At 43.9% G+C, this 6,840-nt stretch overlaps 3 non-coding genes across 3 annotated transcripts; all 3 read right to left on the reverse strand.

Moving 5' to 3' along the window:
• Positions 1-1,633: 1,633 nt before the first annotated feature.
• Positions 1,634-1,714, reverse strand: trnas-uga (transfer RNA serine (anticodon UGA)). The gene has a single exon. It is a non-coding gene; the product is annotated as a tRNA-Ser (tRNA).
• A 1,882-nt stretch (positions 1,715-3,596) lies between these two features.
• On the reverse strand, positions 3,597-3,677 carry trnas-cga (transfer RNA serine (anticodon CGA)). The gene has a single exon. It is a non-coding gene; the product is annotated as a tRNA-Ser (tRNA).
• Positions 3,678-5,529: 1,852 nt separating this feature from the next.
• trnas-aga (transfer RNA serine (anticodon AGA)) lies at positions 5,530-5,610 on the reverse strand. Its single transcript has one exon. It is a non-coding gene; the product is annotated as a tRNA-Ser (tRNA).
• Between the last annotated feature and the right edge of the window lie 1,230 nt (positions 5,611-6,840).

A 6,840-nucleotide genomic window follows, 5' to 3' on the forward strand; every position in this document is an offset into this window, starting at 1 on the left:
GGGAATTGAACCACGGTCCCCCGCGTGACAGGGGGGGATACGCACCACTATACTAACGAGGAACTGACGTGCATCAGTTCTGTCAGAGCAGGAATCGAGCCACTGTGAACAGAACTGGACACCATGAGAAGTCGACAGACACATTGAGAGACAGAGACAAACCGACAAACAGGCAGAGACAGACAGCGAGATAGAGACAACGAGAGACAGAAAGTGTGAGTCTGAGAAGGAGAGGCAGACTGAGTGAGAAAAAGACTCAAACATCTCCATATACAGAGATGTGTGTGTGTGATCTATTAAGAGAGAGAGGGAAAGAGTGATAGAAAGACAATGATAAAGACAGTGACAAGGAGACAGATGGAGAGAGAGCGATAGAGACTAAAACAGAAATGATGGAAATACTTCTCAGCTTACAGGCAGGGACTAACAGAGACAGGCAAAGACATGGACAGACCGAAATAATGGGAAAGAGAGAGCCAGTCAGACAAAGAGTCTGAGAGAATCTCATTGGAACAGACGTGGCACCGTGAAAAAGAGACAGATTGAGAGACAGAGACAATCTGAGAAACAGGGACAGACAGAGTGAGTCAGACTGAGAGAGACAAAGACTCAAACATACAAACACATACACAACTCTCTGAAGAGAGAGAGAGGTAGAGACCGAGCGACGCAGATACATTTCACAATTTCATTTCATTATCGGTTCAGAGTGTCACATTGTTACAGAAAATTGCTGATTCAACCGATGAAAATCCGGTCTCACTGATCAGAATGGGAGGAAATCCGTGTTAAATTAAAGAGATACCACGAGTGGGGTACGAACCCAAGCGGGAAAAAACCATTAATATTTAAGGCCAACGCCTCAACCACTCGGCTATCCTGGTACTGTGAGAACCTGCATTCTGTCTCTGTGAGAATCTGGGCTTCAACTCCAACCCCACATACAAACACATACACATCGGCTTTCATGAGCATTTACGAACATTTTTAGTCATATTGAGACGGGGGCAACTCTCCTATTCTTTTTCGAGTAATGCACTGGGAACTTTCATAACCACCCGAGGATGCAGACGGAGCTTCAATTTAACATTTCATTCGAAAGCCAACAGCTTCAACATTGCAAAATTCCCCAAGTGCTGCATTCATTGTTAGCCAAGATGATAATGCTCAAGTCTCAGAAGTGCGACTTGAACACACAAACTCCCGATTCAGTCGAGAATGCTGCCACTGAACCAAAGTTCACAACCTTATTATTTCCACCAAGTCTGTTTTCTAAGTTCCAGGGCATACCAAATTCATGGTGATGATTTCCACAGACAGTTGCACATACACAGAGACATATATAGAGATAGACAGACACAGAGACACACACACACATAACCAAAGATTTGCACGCACCAACGGGCATGCACAGATGCCTTCGTCATCCCGAGGGATAGACAGGCTAAATCACTGTCGCAACTTTGACTGATGTTTGCGATTTTTAAACGGACGTATCGTGAATATTGCAGATTAATAAAAATGAGAAAAAAATGTCAGTGTTGAAAGGTGTGGGACGTTATTACATCTATTTCAGGATCAGTTTGGCAGAGAACCGGTTAAATTGTGAAATGGAATGAAAAATGCTGAGAATCGTAGTCGGCAGGATTCGAACCTGCGCAGAATAACCCAATGGATTTCAAGTCCATCGCCGTAACCACTCGGCCACGACTACTGTGTCGCTGCCTTTTTAAACGTTACTCACAAAAAACTCAGTCATCCATCTCTGTGCAGCAGACGGCCAAATACTCCTGAAAAATTCTCCGTTTGCGAAAAATCTGGACGAGGCAATCTCCTCTACCTGTATTTTTACAGTTCGATATTGCTCTGGAACTTCTTAATATGAATCTCTTCCAAGAAACAGAAGTCAAATTCTACAATTTGAAACAACTGCCTCCCCGTCAGGGAATGGAACCCCGGTCTCCCGCGTGACAGGTAAGGATATTCACCACTATACTAACGAGGAACTGACGTGCACCAGTTCTGTCAGAGCAGGAATCGAGCCACTGTGAACAGAACTGGACACCATGAGAAGTCGACAGACACATTGAGAGACAGAGACAAACCGACAAACAGGGAGAGACAGAAAGTGAGATAGAGACAACGAGAGACAGAGAGTGTGAGACTGAGAAGGAGAGGCAGACTGAGTGAGAAAAAGACTCAAACATCTCCATATACAGAGATGTGTGTGTGTGATCTATTAAGAGAGAGAGGGAAAGAGTGATAGAAAGACAATGATAAAGACAGTGACAAGGAGAGAGACAGATGGAGAGAGAGCGATAGAGACTAAAACAGAAAATGATGGAAATACTTCTCAGCTTACAGGCAGGGACTAACAGAGACAGGCAAAGACATGGACAGACCGAAATGATGGGAAAGAGAGAGCCAGTCAGACAAAGAGTCTGAGAGAATCCCATTGGAACAGACGTGGCACCTTGAGAAAGAGACAGATTGAGAGACAGAGACAAACAGAGAAACAGGGACAGACAGAGTGAGTCAGACTGAGGGAGACAAAGACTCAAACATACAAACACATACACAACTCTCTGAAGAGAGAGAGAGAGGCAGAGACCGAGCGACGCAGATACATTTCACAATTTCATTTCATTATCAGTTCAGTGTGTCACATTGTTACAGAAAATTGCTGATTCAACCGATGAAAATCCGGTCTCACTGATCAGAATGGGAGGAAATCGTGTTAAATTAAAGAGATACCAGGAGTGGGGTACGAACCCACGCGGGAAAAAAAACATTAAAATTTAAGGCCATCGCCTCAAACACTCGGCTATCATGGTCCTGTGAGAGCCTGGATTCTGTCTCTCTGAGAATCTGGGCTTCAACCCCAACCCCACATACAAACACAGACACATCGGCTTTCAGTGAGCATTTACGAACATTTTTAGTAATATTGACACGGGGGCAACTCTCCTATTCTATTTCGAGTAATGCACTGGGAACTTTCATATCCACCCGAGGGTGCAGATGGAGCGTCAATTTAACATTTCATCCGAAAGTCAACAGCTTCAACTTTGCAAAATTCCACCAATGCTGCACTTGAGTGTTAGCCAAGATGATATGCTCAAGTATCAGGAGTGCGACTTGAACACACAGACTCCCGATTCAGTCGAGAATGCTGCCACTGAACCAAAGCCGATACAAAAGTTCACATCCGTATTATTTTCCCCAAGTCTTTTTTATAAGTTCCAGGACATACCAAATTCATGGTGATGATTTCCACAGACAGTTGCACACACACAGAGACATATATCGAGATAGACAGACACAGAGACACACACTCACATAACCAAAAATTTGCACGCACCAACGGGCATGCACAGATACCTTCGTCATCTCGAGGGATAGACAGGCTGAATCACTGTCGCAAATTTGACTGATGTTTGCGATTTTTGAAACGGATGTATCGTGAATATTGCAGTTAATAAAAAAGAGAAAAAAATGTCAGTGTTGAAAGGTGTGGGACGTTATTCAATCTATCTCAGGATCAGTTTGGCAGAGAACCGTTTAAATTGTGAAATGGAATGAAAAATGCTGAGAATCGTAGTCGGCAGGATTCGAACCTGCGCGGGATAACCCAATGGATTTCGAGTCCATCGCCTCAACCACTCGGCCACGACTACTCCGTCGCTGCCTGTTTAAACGTTACTCAGAAAAAACTTAGTCATCCATCTCTGTGCAGCAGACGGCCAAAGACTCTTGAAAATGTCTCCGTTTGCTAAAAATCTGGACGAGGCAATCTCCTCTACCTGTATTTTTACAGTGCTATATTGCTCTGGAACTTTTTAATATGAATCTCTTCCAAGAAACAGAAGTAAAATTCTACAATTTGAATTGAACACCGGTCTCCCGCGTGACAGGTGGGGATACTCACCACTATATTAACGAGGCACTAACGAGTTCTGCCAGAGCAGGAATCGAGCCACTGTGAAAAGAACTGGACACCATGAGAAGTCGACAGACACATTGAGAAACAGAGGCAAACCCACAAACAGGGAGAGACAGACATCGAGATGGAGACAACGAGAGACAGAAAGTGTGAGACTGAGAAAGAGAGGCAGACTGAGTGAGAAAAAGACTCAAACATATACATATACAGAGATGTGTGTGTGTGATCTATTAAGAGAGAGAGGGAAAGAGAGAGAGAAAGACAATGATAAAGACAGTGACAAGGAGAGAGACAGATAGAGAGAGAGAGATAGAGAATAAAACAGAAAATGATGGAAATACTTCTTAGCTTACAAGCAGGGATTAACAGAGACAGGCAAAGACATGGACAGACCGAAATGATGGGAAAGAGAGAGCCAGTCAGACAAAGAGTCTGAGAGAATCCCTTTGGCATTGACGTGGTACCGTGAGAAAGAGACAGATTGAGAGACAGAGACAAATAGAGAAACAGGGACAGACGGAGTGTGTCAGACTGAGAGAGACAAAGACTCAAACATACAAACACATACACAACTCTCTGAAGAGAGAGAGAGAGGCAGACACCGAGCGACACAGATACATTTCACAATTTCATTTCATTATCGATTCAGAGTGTCACATTGTTACAGAAAATTGCTGATTCACCGATGAAAATCCGGTCTCACTGATCAGAATGGGAGGAAATCCGTGTTAAATTAAAGAGATACCAGGAGTGGGGTAGGAACCCACGCGGGAAAAACGCATTGAATTTTAAGGCCAACGCCTCAACCACTCGGCTATCCTGGTCCTGTGAGAGCCTGGATTCTGTCTCTCTGAGAATCTGGGCTTCAACCCCAACCCCACATACAAACACAGACACATCGGCTTTCAGTGAGCATTTACGAACATTTTTAGTAATATTGACACGGGGGCAACTCTCCTGTTCTTTTTCGAGTAATGCACTGGGAACTTTCATATCCACCCGACGGTGCAGATGGAGCGTCAATTTAACATTTCATCCGAAAGTCAACAGCTTCAACTTTGCAAAATTCCACCAATGCTGCACTTGAGTGTTAGCCAAGATGATATGCTCAAGTATCAGGAGTGCGACTTGAACACACAGACTCCCGATTCAGTCGAGATTGCTGCCACTGAACCAAAGCCGATACAAAAGTTCACAACCGTATTATTTTCCCCAAGTCTTTTTTATAAGTTCCAGGACATACCAAATTCATGGTGATGATTTCCACAGACAGTTGCACACACACAGAGACATATATAGAGATAGACAGACACAGAGACACACACTCACATCACCAAAAATTTACACGCACCAACGGGCATGCACAGATGCCTTCGTCATCTCGGGGGATAGACAGGCTGAATCACTGTCGCAACTTTGACTGATGTTTGCGATTTTTGAAACGGATGCATCGTGAATATTGCAGTTAATAAAAAAGAGAAAAAAATGTCAGTGTTGAAAGGTGTGGGACGTTATTCCATCTATCTCAGGATCAGTTTGGCAGAGAACTGGTTAACTTGTGAAATGGAATGAAACATGCTGAGAATCGTAGTCGGCAGGATTTGAACCTGCACGGGATAACCCAATGGATTTCTGGTCCATCGCCTTAACCACTCGGCCACGATTACTGTGTCTTTCCGGGACAGACAGAGTGAGTCAGACTGAGAGAGACAAAGACTCAAACATCTGAACAATGCACTTTTCTCTGAAGAGAGAGAGAGAGGCAGAGACCGAGCGACACGGATACATTTCATTATCGGTTCAGATTGTCACATTGTTATAGAAAATTGCTGATTCAAACGATGAAAATCCGGTTTTACTGATCAGAATGGGAGGAAATCCGTGTCAAATGAAAGAGATACCAGGAGTAGGGTACGAACCCACGCGGGAAAAAAACATTGAATTTTAAGGCCAACGCCATTGCCACTCGGCTATTCTGGCTCTGTGAAAACCTCGTGAGTACTTGGTAGAGATTAACTCAGAAAAAACTCAGTCATCAATCTCTGTGCAGCAGACGGCCAAAGAATCGTGAAAAAGTCTCCGTTTCCTAAAAATCTGGAAGAGGCTCTATCCTCTACGTGTATTTTTACAGTTCTTTATTGCTATGGAAATTTTTAATATGAATCTCTACCAAGAAACAGAAATAAAATTCTACATTTTAAAACAACAATCTCCCCGTCGGGGAATTGAACCCCGGTTTTCCGCGAGACAGGCGAGGATACTCACCACTCTATTAACGAGGAAATGACAGGTAACATAGCTGTCAGAGCAGGAATCGAGCTGAACAGAACTGGACACCATGAGAAGTCGACAGACACAATGAGGGACAGAGCCAAACCGACAAACAGGGATAGACAGACAGCGAGATCGAGGCAACGAGAGACAGAAAGTCGAGACTGAGAAGAAGAGGCAGACTGAGTGAGAAAAAGACTCAAACACTTACATATACAGAGATATGTGTGTGTGTGTGATCTCTAAAGAGAGAGAGGGAAAGAGTGAGAGAAAGACCTTGATAAAGACAGTGACAAGGAGAGAGACAGATAGAGAGAGAGCGACAGAGCGAGAGAGAGACAAAGATATAAACAGAAAATGATGGCAATTCCCAACAGATTAGATACAGGAACAACCAGCGACAGGCAAAGAGAGACAGACAGGCAGAGACATAGACAGACAGAGATGATGGGACAGTCAGAAGAGAGACTGAGAGAATCCCATTGGAACAGAACTGATCACCATGAGAATGAGACAGACACATTGAGAAACAGAGACAAACAGTGAAACAGGGAGAGACAGACATCGAGATAGAGACAGAGAGAGACAGAAAGCTTGAGACTGAGAGGGAGGGTCAGACTGAGTGA

The sequence above is a fragment of the Pristiophorus japonicus genome, chromosome 23, assembly GCF_044704955.1.
Source record: "Pristiophorus japonicus isolate sPriJap1 chromosome 23, sPriJap1.hap1, whole genome shotgun sequence".
Taxonomy (NCBI): domain Eukaryota; kingdom Metazoa; phylum Chordata; class Chondrichthyes; family Pristiophoridae; genus Pristiophorus; species Pristiophorus japonicus.